This window comes from Suricata suricatta, chromosome 3, assembly GCF_006229205.1.
Source record: "Suricata suricatta isolate VVHF042 chromosome 3, meerkat_22Aug2017_6uvM2_HiC, whole genome shotgun sequence".
NCBI classification, from domain to species: domain Eukaryota; kingdom Metazoa; phylum Chordata; class Mammalia; order Carnivora; family Herpestidae; genus Suricata; species Suricata suricatta.
This window is the reverse complement of record NC_043702.1, coordinates 166,425,709-166,438,812: the sequence shown is the minus strand read 5'-3', so window position 1 is coordinate 166,438,812 and position 13,104 is coordinate 166,425,709.

The window sequence follows — 13,104 nt, the reverse complement described above, 5'->3', positions numbered from 1 at the left end:
ATTTCCATTCATTTTCCTTGGGTAGATTCAACACAAAATTTTGAGGGCCTATGCTGGGCCATCCAGGCAGGGATTTGTGTCTGTTTTGTTCATGGCTGTAACTCCAATGTTTAAAATGTGCTGGCACATAGTAGGGGCTCAGTAACCAGGGTCACCATCGGCCACTTCACGGGGCCACCAAGATGTTATCCTAAATGGACAGCCCACTTTGCCTCTTGGCCGAGTCCAGGTCTGTGTTTCTGGTGTTTCATGGTCCACTCGTGGGAAACAGAAATGGCAGGAGCAGTACAGTTGAGGGTAGATGGCCCTCCTAACACTTTGTCTTGAGCCTTGAGAGAAGGACTGTGGTTAGTGTCTTTCAAAAGTGGACCTACCTAAACACGAGGCCAGATGAATCAGGAATATTCTTCAAGATGAAGTTGACTCCCTCAGCTTTTTTTTTTTTAAAGGTTTGTTTATTTATTTTGAGAGAGAAAGTATAAGCAGGAGAGGGGCAGAGAGAGGGAGAGACAGAATCCCAAGCAGGCTGGGCAGAGCCCAATGTGGGGCTTGAACTCATGACCCCTGAGATCATAACCTGAGCCAAGATGAAGAGTCAGATGCTTAACTGACTGAACCACCCTCCCCCACCTCTGCCCTCTAATTCTGCCTTCTGTGGGATCTAACGCTGTCTTGGGGCAATATGCCCAGTTCTTCCTGGGAAGCAGCACGTTCTGATGGTATTGGGGTGTTGAAGATACGGAGGTGCTGCCCCCTCTGGGAGGCAAGGGAGAAGGCATGTCATGGCTGCAAGGATCCAGGACCAGTGGTTCTCCAAGTGCTTCCTGAGACCAGCGGTGTCAGCACCACCTGGGGAACATGTTCTAGGTGCAGAGCTTGGGTCCCACGCTCGACTTGCTGAATGGGAGGCTCTGGGGAAGACCCAGCTATTGGTGTTTTGACAGGCCCTCCACGTGACTCTCAGGCACACTGCACTTGATCTGGACCACACTGCTATAGTGTCTCCCAACATCAGCACTACGGACATTTGGGACTAGATAATTCTGCCTTGGGGGGGGCTGTTCTGTGTGTTGTAGGATGTTTGGAGCATCCCTAGCCTCTCCCCACTAGATGCCAATAGCACCTCCCCATTGTGACAACCCAAAGTGTCTCCAGACATTGCCAGATGTCCCCTGTGAGGCATAATCATCCTTTGAGAACTGCGGGTCCGGACCGTTGCTTCTAAAAATGTGGCCGGCGGTCCAGGAGCATTGGCCTCATCTAGGAACTTGGTAGAAACGAAAACTCAGGCCCCACCCCCAAATATCCTGAATCAGAATCTGCCTTTTTTTTTTTATAGTTTATTGTCAAGTTGGTTTCCATATAACACCCAGCGCTCTTCCCCACAGGTGCCCTCCTCCAGGATCATCACTCCTCTTCCCCTCTCCCCCTCCCACTTCAGCCCTGAGTTTGTTTTCAGTATTCAAGAGTCTCTCCTGATTTGTTTCCCTCCCTCTCCCTGACTCTTTCCCCCCATTTACCCTCCCCATGGTCCTCTGTTAAGTTTCTCCTGTTCTACTTATGAGTGAAAACATATGGTATCTGTCCTTCTCCGCCTGACTTATTTTGCTTAGCATGACCCCCTCGAGGTCCATCTACTTTGCCATGAGTGGCCAAATTTCATTCTTTCTCATTGCCATGTAGTACTCCATTGTATAGATAAATGGCATCTTCTTGACCCACGCAGCAGGTGATGGACATTTAGGCCCTTTCCATGATTTGGCTATTCTTGAAAGTGTCGCTATGAACGTGGGGAAACTGCAGAAGTGAAGGGTCACTTACCTCTCATTGTGTCATGGGGTAGTTATTTTTACTTCTTTCGCCAGGAACGGATTATATTTTCTAAACACCAAAATGGGCAGGTACCCACTCTCCCCCCACCAGCTGCCCACCAGCAGAGTCCCTCTACTTTGCCTTGCTGGTCGCAAAGCAAATCTTGTCTAATAAAGAGCTCTTGCAGCATTCCAGCATCTTTGCCCAGAGTCCCCTCTGGCCGATGAAAGCAGCCAGGCACCACTGGAGCTGGGAGTTGACACAAAGTCCTGCCTTTCTTTCATTAATGGGGAGTGATAGGCACAGTCCTTCTCTAACAAGCAGCTAGCCGCTCAGCAATTTTCCGTGTACGGTTCCCGTTTCTAATCACTGCACCGTCCTAATTAGGCAGGTTGACAGCAGGCTCTTGGGAACAAAGCCTGTGGCCATGGGCTTGTACAAAGGCGGTCAGAGGATTCGAAAACCCTGTGAGGGGTGAGGTCTCCACAAGGTACATTCTGGCCTGGTCTCCTCGGGTGCCGGGGTCAGAGTCTCCTCCTGGGCGCAGCGTTAACTAACTGCCCTGGGGAATTCTCTCCAGCAGAACAGTTTGTTGCCGTTTCCATGAATTTCCAAGTACTCCTGCAGCCCCTCCCCATGCCAACATGCCCACAAGAAGGCATGGATGCACAAATCTCCCCGACTGGCCTGACAGACTGGATGAAATTTCCTCCACTTGAAAAAAAACACCGCTGAGTTAAGATAGTAAAGATTTCTGTTCTGGTACCAATGTTATGTCAAGTCAATATATTAGTTTTCCATTGCTGCTGTAACAAATGAGCACAAACTTCATAGATTAGAACTTTGCAAATCTATTATCATTACGGTCTGGAGGTTGGAAGCCTGAAATGGGTCTGATGAGCTAACATCAAGGTGTTGGTGGGGCTTCGTTCCTTCTGGTGGTTGGAAGAGAAGCAGCTTTAGAGGCTGCTTGCATTTCTTGGCTTCTGGCTCCTTCCTCCGTACCCTCAAGGTGCACTGTTCCAGCCTCTGCTTCTGAGAGCACATCTCTTCCCTGATTTGCATGCTCTTGTAAGGGCCTTAAGATACTACTGGGCCCCCTCAGTGAATCCAGGGTAATCGCCCTGTCCCAAGATACTTATTTTTTTTTTATGTGTTAATCAATTTTTATGTTATCATTAAGACTTCTGGTCAACAAAATGCTATTAGTAGTTAAGTTCTGGGGGAGTCAAAAGTTATATGTAGGCTTTTGTCTAAACAGAAGGGTCACTGACCCAACTCCTACATTGGTCAAGAGTTGAAATGTATTACATTTCCCATGTTAAAAATTTTCAAATTTTAAGACTTCCAAAAAACATTTTTTGTATAAGCTACTTATTTATTTCAACTTTGTTTTTGTGTTTTTCCATGTTTGAGTAATCTGAAGCCCAAAGAAGTCATACACTTATCTAAAGATACAGTGCTACCTAGCAGGAGAGGCGGAAGCTGAATTTCATGTCTTTCTTGACAAGATCATGTGCCTTTTAAAAAATTATTATTATTACTTTGCATTGATAGAGGTTTTGAAGAACTTGATGTAGGCTCAGTTTGACTAAAATTGCCTTGATATGTTAAAGTAATCTAAAATAATACTTAATCTCATCTGCAAAGTCCTTTTTGCCGTGGAAGGTAGCATATCCATTTTGGGATTAGGATATGGACACTCCTGATAGGGGCATTATTTGGCCTGCCACACCCCATTTGTTCTTCTGATTAATGGAAATAATAACTATCTATTATAAGTACTAAACTGAGTTTTTTAAAAGATATTTTTAAGTTTCTTTCTTTAAAAAAACTTTTTTTTTTACCATTTATTTCTTTTTGAGAGACATAGAGAGATAGCTCATGAGCAGGGGAGGGGCAGTGACAGAGAGACACACAGAATTGGAAGCAGGCTCCAGGCTCTGAGTGGTCAGCACACAGCCCAATGCGGGGCTCAAACCCATGAACTGTGAGATTATGACCTGAGCCAAAGTTAGACGCTCAACCAACTGAGCCATCCAGGTGCCCTGAGTTTATTTATTTCTGAGAGAGAGAGGAGCAGAGTGCTAGCAGGGGAGGAGCAGAGAGAGAGAGAGAGACACACACACACACACACACACACACACACACACGCAGAATCCGAAGCAGGCTTCAGGTTCTGAGCTGTCAGCAGAGAGCCTGATGCAGGGCTCGAACTCACAAGCAGTGAGATCATGACCTGAGCTGAAGTCAGGTGCTTAAATGACTGAACTACCGAGGAGCCCCCTAAATTGTGAGTTCTAAATTAGATCCTATATGTCCTTTGTTTGGCACGGGCCCTGGCACATAGTATAGCCATTGATAACTGTTAACTAGTTATTATTGGAACATTGAGTACAATATTATTGGAATATTAGGTATTGGAAATTGACCTGGGTGGGGAGAGCGAGTGTGCAGAGCTGTGTGAGGAGCGCCGCAAGGAGGGAAGGGATGAGACCATGGAAGAGAAGCATCGTTTGCTTAACTCTTTGACTGTAACATTTTCTTCAATTCTCCCTGACCACTTGCTGGCGATGGCTAATCTCAGATGCTCGCTGCTCTAGTGCCTCACTTCCCGAAGTTCCACAGCAAACTGCTTGTCCTTCAAGGTCCGGCTCCAGCATTGCCTCCTCCAAGAAGCCTTTGCTAATCATTCAGTAAACACGCTCCTTTCTTCCCCTCCAAATTCCAGCAATGCTTTGCTCTGAGCCACTGGTGTGGCATGCCCTAGTCTAGTTTTTAACAATGAGATCATAAAACACTTTGTGGCCCTTCTGTGTAGCCTGCAGTGCCCTGCTCATGGCTTAGCTGACAGCTGTCAAAGTGACTCATGCTGAGCTCCTCTCCACTCCCCTCTGCAATTCAGCATCCGCCTGTGGTTTCCCGTTCTGTGTTTAAAGCCCTCTTCTTTTCCAGTCCCCTAAGCATGAAACCTCCATCTCTTTGTAGCCTGCATCCTTTATCCTCCATAACTCAGTGGTAACAAAATGTTGAGAATTCTTTCTTCTTAACAAAAAACTGGGTGATCTGTGCACCCAGGCGGATTTGGGAAAATGCTGCAATGGAGAATGGCAAGAAAAGTCAAGAGAATCTGGATTCCAGGGTGCTGGTCCCTTTTCCACCTTCATGGAGCCATGTGACTGTAGGCAAGTGACCCTCCACCCCTGACCTCCATCTTCATCTTCCTGCTGTATAAAAGGGGAACATTGGGCCGGGTTGTCTCTGAGGTCCCTCTGGGCTCTTACAGCCTTCCTTTCTGTGTGCCCAGCACACTTAGTGCTGAGGCCCCGCTCTTGGGTCTGTTGACTGCCCTCTTGTCCCTGGTGGAGATGGGAGAGGACAGACCTGGCTTTCAGGCATCTTCAGTTAGACCCAGGCTCTCTCTCTGCAGAGGATGAAGTTACTGATTAGGGAGCAATTTGCTCAGGAGACACTGAGGATCATTAGCAGAAGAGGCAGTGCATCTGGAAAAGGGTTTTTCTAATCCCTTGGGCATTGATCAGTCAGTTCCGGGAGCACTACACTGGCTGGCCTGGACTTCGATGGGGAGCTCAACTCAGCAGCTTTGGAGGCACTAAATAGATTACTGCGAGGAGGCCGATCTTGGTTGGGTTTTACTTGGGGGCTGTTTGACAGCCAAGAGAAACAAATGGCATGTTCTTCCACTCTCCTCTTAACATTTATTCATTCATGAGAGCAGGTTTGAGTTCCTCTTATGTACAAGAGAATGTCAGTGGCAGAAACAGCCCCATTGCCTTCCCTAACTGATGGAAACTGTTAACATAGTGAGGTGCCTGGTGGCTCAGTCGGTTAAGCATCTGACTTGGGCTCAGGTCATGATCTCGCAGTTTGTGGGTTCGAGCCCCGCCTTGGGCTCTGTGCTGTCAGCACAGAGCCTGGAGCCTGCTTTGGATTCTGTGTCTCCCTCTCTTTGCGTCTGCCCCATTTGTGTTTTCTCTCTCTTACCCTCCCTCACTCCCTCCCCCCCCAAAATAAATAAATAAACATTAAAAATAAAAGGAGACCATCAACAGTAAAAGAATACAGACGGTCTGCTCAGTAACTGCGGTGTGCAGCAGGCGTGCAAGACCGCACACAAGGCACCCCGAAGCGCCATGCAGGTCAGGTGGGCGTGAGCTCCGAGTTGGATGCATGAGTGCTGCCTCCAGAAGGTTGTCTAGATGCTCAGTAGCATGGCGGGTACTTGAGGGCACTGGAGGTGGGGGTTATGGGCTGAGCAAAACTGCTCAGGCAGAATAATGAGGGCCAAATTCAGAAAATGGATGATGTTTATGGGGCGCCTGGGTGGTTGGTTAAGCGTCTGACTTCAGCTCATGTCCTGATCTTGCAGTTGGTGAGTTCTGTCTCTGTGCTGACAGCTCAGAGCCTGGAGCCTGCTTCAGATGCTGTGTGTGCGTCTCTCTCTGCTCTTCCCCCTACTTGCACTCTGTCTCTCTCTCTCTCAAAAATAAATAAACATTAAAAAAAATAAAAAGAAAAGAAAATGGATGATGTTTGATTTTGTCTGGAACATGACATCCTACACAACATAAAACAGAATTAGAAAAACAGGTCGGCTTCAGCTTGTTTGAGACCCAAAAAGACACTCGATTTAATTTGTTGGAAATAGGGCGACACTGAAGTTTCTTTGGGGCACAGAGTGGCATGATGGGTAGAGTTCTGTATCAATTAACGAGTGAGAAGGAGTGTACAATCATCTTGTTCTGAGATGAGACCAAGGAAGTGCACAAAAGGCAAAGGATTACAGCGTCTCACATTCCTCGGAGTTCTGTGAGAAAGGAGAACTGGCCAGGCCCAGCCCCGTGCCACCATTTCTGAAATCCCTCACAATTCCCTGGGCTGCAGAGTGCGGGGAGGTGTGACAAGAAGTTGTTTTCCCCAAATCACCCAGCTGCCAGGTGCCGCATGCATCTGGTTTAGGAGAAACAAGGAAGCGGAGAGCTGTTTGTTCCCCAGTCGCCTCCAGGCGGCCAGAAACAGACCCGATGCTAGGTAACTGAAAAAGAGAAAGAAAAAACAACAGAAAGAAAGTCAGAGGAAGCATTTCAACAGTACTCAGCTGCTTCGCGGTGTTTGTGGCTGTTAGAAAAGGTTTCTTCTGAGTGTGTTCAAGAGGAGAAATGCCTAACCTTTTGATGCCTATCGCTTAAAGGTCCCACGGAGATTCTGGGTGGTGGAAATGAGTGACATCCAAACCAGTTGAAACCAAAACCAAATCACAACAAGGCCAAACTCTGTTTGGCAATGAATAGTCCTTGGGGTTGCAGATGTGTTTACGGGAGAGCAATTTCCTCGTTTCTCTCTCGTGTATTGCTTCTCACATGAGAGCAAAGACACAAGGGCAGAGGAGCGCTGAATCTGGATGCTCAGTGTTGAGAGGGAAGAAAACTGGCCCCAATCAGTCAGTCCTGGTCAGTGTGCTCTGTGTAATGGCTCATCCTTTCTGATTCTCCTGTAGAGAGAGAGCTGGCTGATACATGGTGTCTGGTCTCCAGGAGACTCAGGCGGGGGTTGGGGTGAGGACAGTGATGACCAGCATAACCCTAAACAACCAAAAAAGGGCAATGAGTTAAAGTCACTCAAAATGAAAAAGAGGAAGCCAGAATTCATTAAAATTTTTTAAACATTTATTTATTTTTGAGAGACAGAGAGAGACAGATCATGAGTAGGGGAGGGGCAGAGAGAGAGGGAGACACAGAATCAGAAGCAGACTCCAGGCTCTGAGCTAGCAGTCAGCACAGAGCCTGATATGGGGCTCAAACCCACATACTGTGAGATCATGACCTGAGCCGAAGTTGAATGCTCAACTGACTGAGCCACCCAGGCGCCCCCAGAATTCATTTAAAGTGGGTTTTGAACATTTGGTGAGTGGAAGTGGCTATAACACATCGGATTTACCTGCAGATTTAACAAAAACCTTTTATTATAGGAAATTTGAAACATATACAGACTAAACAGGAGTGATGTCACCAAAAAGGACAGACTAGTGAACTCAAAAACTGTTTCTTGACTAAAGCAATGATTAAGCGGGCGAAAGCTGTCAGAACCAACTTTTCCAGAACTGTGGAACACTAATAAAAACTTGCAATGACCAGGGGAGTGCCTAATGAAGAAAGAAGGTGCTGAACTTTGGGAAGAGAGTACTGTGTTGTATTAAGTTACCCATTTCCCAACCCCTGCTCCGCAACTGGGCAGCCGGTATGAGAGGAAGCAAGCAGAGCTTATTTTCAAAAGGTTGGGGTGTATGTTCTGAGCTGTCTGGTGCCTTCCTGAGATAGGCTGAATGGTTTGCTTTGACTTCTCCTGCCTTAGAAGTTCCTCAGGGCCGAAGCAGTTTTCCTGGGTGGTGTGTGTTGAAAGCACTTAAAGGAAAATATACTAGCTGCAGCCATTTGCCACAGGAGATGACATTTAGGGCAGGTGGAGTCAGAGAGGAAATCCCAGAAAGGAAAAGGCTGGGGATGGAGATACAGAATAAGGACTCCAAAAAAACTCCTGTCTATGAGGCATGTAGAAAGTCACACACATGCCCAGGGCTGGACACATGCTCAGAAAAGACCTGAGAAGTCCCTAAGCATTCACCATTTAAAAGCTAACTTTTGGTTTCATCCTATAGGAAGAGAAGGCTAAGGCAGAGTTGTAAATGCCCAGCTAAGTACTGAAGGAATGACACACAGTCAATATACAAAACCAGGACAACTTTTCCCTGTTTTTTTGTCCTTTAGGTGTTTTAGGACATCTCGGTCAAATCACGAGCTAAGCACTAAGCCAACAGAACAGACTTCAGTGGCCACACTTTACAAAGAGTGTAGTCTTGGCATTTACATAGTGAAAAAAACAGTATGTACCCATCCCCCGGTGTCAACAATCATCGACATTTTGCCATCCTTGCTTCATTCATCCCTCTCCGTACTCCTTAACTTATACTCAATTCTACTATCTTTTTATAGTCATAACATTTATATACAGTGAAATGCATACATTTTACCAGTTTGCTTTTGACAGATAAATACATCCCTATAGCCCAAGTCCTTATCATGATACAGAACTTTTCTAGCTTCCAGAAAGTCCCTTATGGCCTTCCTAAGGGATTTATTTTATTCATGCTGTACATGCTCCTATCACTTCTCTTGTCCCCTGCCTTGTACCTGCCCCCACACCCGAGACTGGCAATTATTGCCTGAAGGGGGCGCTGTTGCGGCAGTTGGGAAGGTGGGAAGCCTGACCCATCCACAGTTCCTTGTGCAAGTAGAGTAAACATGCATCAAGACTTCGGGGGAAATGGCCAGAAGTAAGTAGTGTCCCGAACAGATTTGGCAGATTATGTCGCTGTAGGGTGTGACTGATGCAGGCAGTAACGGCACTGTCAGCGGCAGCGAGGGGCTTTTGAATGGGGGACATTTGAAGCAATGTTTGGTAGGAGACCCTGGAATGGCTTAATTCTTTCAAGCCTTCTCATATACCATTCCTTTTCCTGTATCACCTCTTTTCAGACAGCCTCTTACATATTCCTTGAGACTTAGCTCAACATTCCTGATTAAACCAGATATTCTCCTTTGTGCTCCCAATATGCATTTCTATTATGAAAGCACATCATATTTTTATTAAAAATTTAAAATATTTATTTATTTTTTTGAGAGAAAGATAGAACAAGCTGAGGAGGGACAGAGAGAGACAGGGAGAGAGAATCCCAAGCAGGCTCTGCACCATCAATGCAGAACCCGATGCGGGGCTCAAACTCATGAACCGTGAGATCATGACCTGAGCTGAAACCAAAAGTCAGATGCTTAACCGACTGAGCCACCCAGGCAGGCTGCTAGCATATAATATTAAAACTGAATGTGTTGGTGTCCTGGAACAGACTTAAGCTTTTTTGAAGTCAGGATCTCAGTCTTATTTATACTGGTATCTTTTAGCCTCTAGATGGCTGATACATAGTAAGCACAGACTACATGCTTTAAAAATGGGTTCATGTTGCAAATGTGGCCTTTAGCTTCCCTCAGCCAATGGGCCATTTCATGGGTTAACTCTTCCCCATGTATCTCAGATCATTGCCCTGAAAGAGCATGCCCTTTATCACAAGAGGCGCTTGACAAGACCATGGGTCTGAGTCAAGTTTGATAAGGTTTGGGGGGATATGCAAAGGATATCTAATTTTGAAAGTTGATGCTCTCTTCTGAGATGTAAGCTTCTAAAAGTCTTCAGTAAGATGCCAAGCATGTCATAAGGACCCACTAATGCTAGCAGTGCCCTGTCAAAGGCCAGATGCGAAGTGGCTTCTCACGGTGCTCTAAATGGAAGGAAACCTTATAACTTCCCTGCCTTCTCTCCCCACATACACCGTCATCCTCCCTGAGAATTTAGGATAGCAGTGTGTGTATAAGTCATGAGCTATCTTTCCTAGTGTGAGATCTGCTTCTTTCAGTCAATGAGGGACCTGGCCTACCAGCCTGATAAAGGCTCTTATTCTATTTATCAAAGAGTAAACTTTCTTCACCTTCCATTGGGACTCCTTTTGGAAAGTGCCTGGCTTCCTCTCCCCCCTGTAGCAGGGAGCCGGCTCTGAGGTGAAGTCTGAAGCAGGCTTAGTGAAGATGGGCTGAGCAGGGCAGCGAGGAGGTTGTCAGGAAGTTATTTTTGGTCATTTATGATTGAGAAGGATCTTGGCCTGAGTTCCCTAGGAAACAGAGCCTGAGGCAAAACTTATGAGCTAATGCTTACAGGGGCGCAGGAATCCAGCCCCAGGGAAGTGAGAATGAGGGGAAAGAGAAATGGTGCAAGGAAGAAGGGACAACAAGTAGAAGGAGGAGTGTTCCTAAACAGGCTACAAGGTAACGAAGAAGCATTAGTATTGATCCGTCGAATAGGAGGCCCCTGGAGGCATTGTACAGAAATACTGAGTCTGGTGGAAGTCTGCTGGGAGGAGGAAAGGAAAACTGATCCACCGTCTCCTTCCTATCTTCTTGCTCTGATCAGCCAAAGTTTCCCCCATCGGGCCTATATTCCCTTGTATTCTCAGGCTGTGTGACCTGCCCCTGTAGGCAGATGCTGGGGAAGCAACATCCCATGACCTAGGCGACGGTGGTGTGAGCCAGTGGCATACCCTCCCTCTCTGCCTGCAGGCAGAAGATGCCTGTGGGCCAGCCAGTGTGCATGCCAAGCAGCTCAGTGGGACTCAGTGGGTTTTTCAGCGTGGGAGGTGGGTGCATGACACATGGAGCACGACATGTGAGACATGAGGTACATGGCTACACTGAGCCTGGAGCAGCATGGGGGACCAGAAACAACTGCAGCAGTGGGCCCAGCTGCCTGTCCTGATGAAGTGGGAATGATGATTGATAGGAGACAGGAAGAAGCAGGGTCTGGGTCCCTCTGAGAGCAAAGGATGCAACTTTGGTGTTGGCTCTTTGCCTCTTGTTAATGGACTATGAGCTCCTGGGAGGCTGGGATCATTTTCAGGTCCTGACCCTGAGTGCAGCATCTGACACACAGTAAGGGCTCTGCAAACAAAGTGAGGAGGGGACAATATGAGGGAAAAGCCACCCATATCATACCACACAGCCCCTGAGCAGGGTAAATGACTCCAGCACAGATGGAGTTCTGCCTTGGTTTCCACAGCCAAGAAGGGAGGGGTCATTGCAGTGCTGCTGGCTGCCTGTGTGGAGTGTGATTTACAGGATTTTATAGCCCTGTTTTCAGATGTTCACTCACCGTTTACTGCTCTGCTGCTAATAAATATCTTGTCATGAATGATAAACGGGGCAACTCGAGGGGGATGTGGGAGCCATGTTTAAAGAGACTTGTTCTGCAGAATAACCAACTCTGCCTATGGATTAGGTGGCCCCAAATTTATTTTTTAAAGTCTGTCTTTATTGTTTATGTGACTGGACTCCAAGAGAAGCAAACTGCCTGGCGTGGAAAGCTGAAAGGGATGGGCTGCCAAGCTGGCAGGGAGCTGTCCAAGGTACTGAATGGTGACTCCTGGGGTTGCCAGGCACCGCTGGCCATCCTTACAGAGTGTCCGACAAGATTTGTTCAGGAGGAAATGGGAGCCCTCCTGGAGGGCAGATGTCCTAAGGTTCCAGGACAGTGAAGTACCACATTCCCCAGTGTTCAGCTGTTTGGCTGGAATATTAGTTGAGACAACTGGCAACAGCTTGGTCCTCACGGTACAGCAACAGGTGCTTAAGGCCATGACAGAGAAACTTCCCCCATAACCTGTGCTTCTAAGCCATAGCTGGTGCTGTGTGCCACCACCCTGTGGATTCAGAGTCTTCTACTGGCACCCTCTTGGCTCTTCTTTAGGTACTCCTCCTCTCCCTTTTTCCTCTTTCCCCCTCCCCTTTCCTATGTCCTATCTGTCCCTCTCATCTCCTGTTTACCTTATCTGAGCTTCACACCTGCTACACACTGGAGGGCATGGGAGAAATGGGAAAAAGGCCAGGCTTTGAGCTGCTTGCAGGTGGGTATTTTGTTGTTCAGGGTGGGAGGAAAGAAAACATTCAAAGGAAACTGAAAAGCTTCAAAGTTGCAACTGGGAAGAGGCCAGTTTGGGCTTGCCAACTTTGGATTCAGGCAGATATGAGGCAGCTGGTAAAATGCCTATTGCCCCTGAAACTGGTAGTTCAAGAGAAATGTGGAAAATGTAGACATTCCAGTCCATTCTATTTTGTAGAGGCAATAGATTTCAATTCCTCAAATGGAGGTTTTCATTTGAACATGGGAAGGGACGTACTTTATTTTGATGTTGTCATCAAAATGGAAAGAGAAAGTCCAGTGGTCCTGGTAGGAACTTGGAGCTTTGAGAAGCAGAGTTCCTTGGTTTAGGACAACTAAGCATCCCTAAGTGTTGGGTTGAGCCTCATCAGGATCTGAAGAGAACAATCAGGCTGTGCAGTCATAGTTCAAGGGCCTGGGATCTTTCTTCAAGTCACCTTATGTAGCAGTGTGTGACTTCTGGGCAGGGTTGGCACACTTCCAAAGATCGGGCCAAGGTTATGCCCTTTTGTACTGCAAGGCGAGGTGACTTTGGCAGCTACATGGAGGATGAAAGAGAAACTACAAATACCCATCCCTACCAATGTTAAAATATTATTCACACAATTCGAGGGTGTCATGCTGAGTGAAGTAAGCCAGGCAGAGAAGGACAGAAACCATATGTTTGCACTCATAGGTCTAGCAGGAAAACAGGAGAGACCTAATGGAGAACCAGGGGGAGCGGAGGAGGGAGAG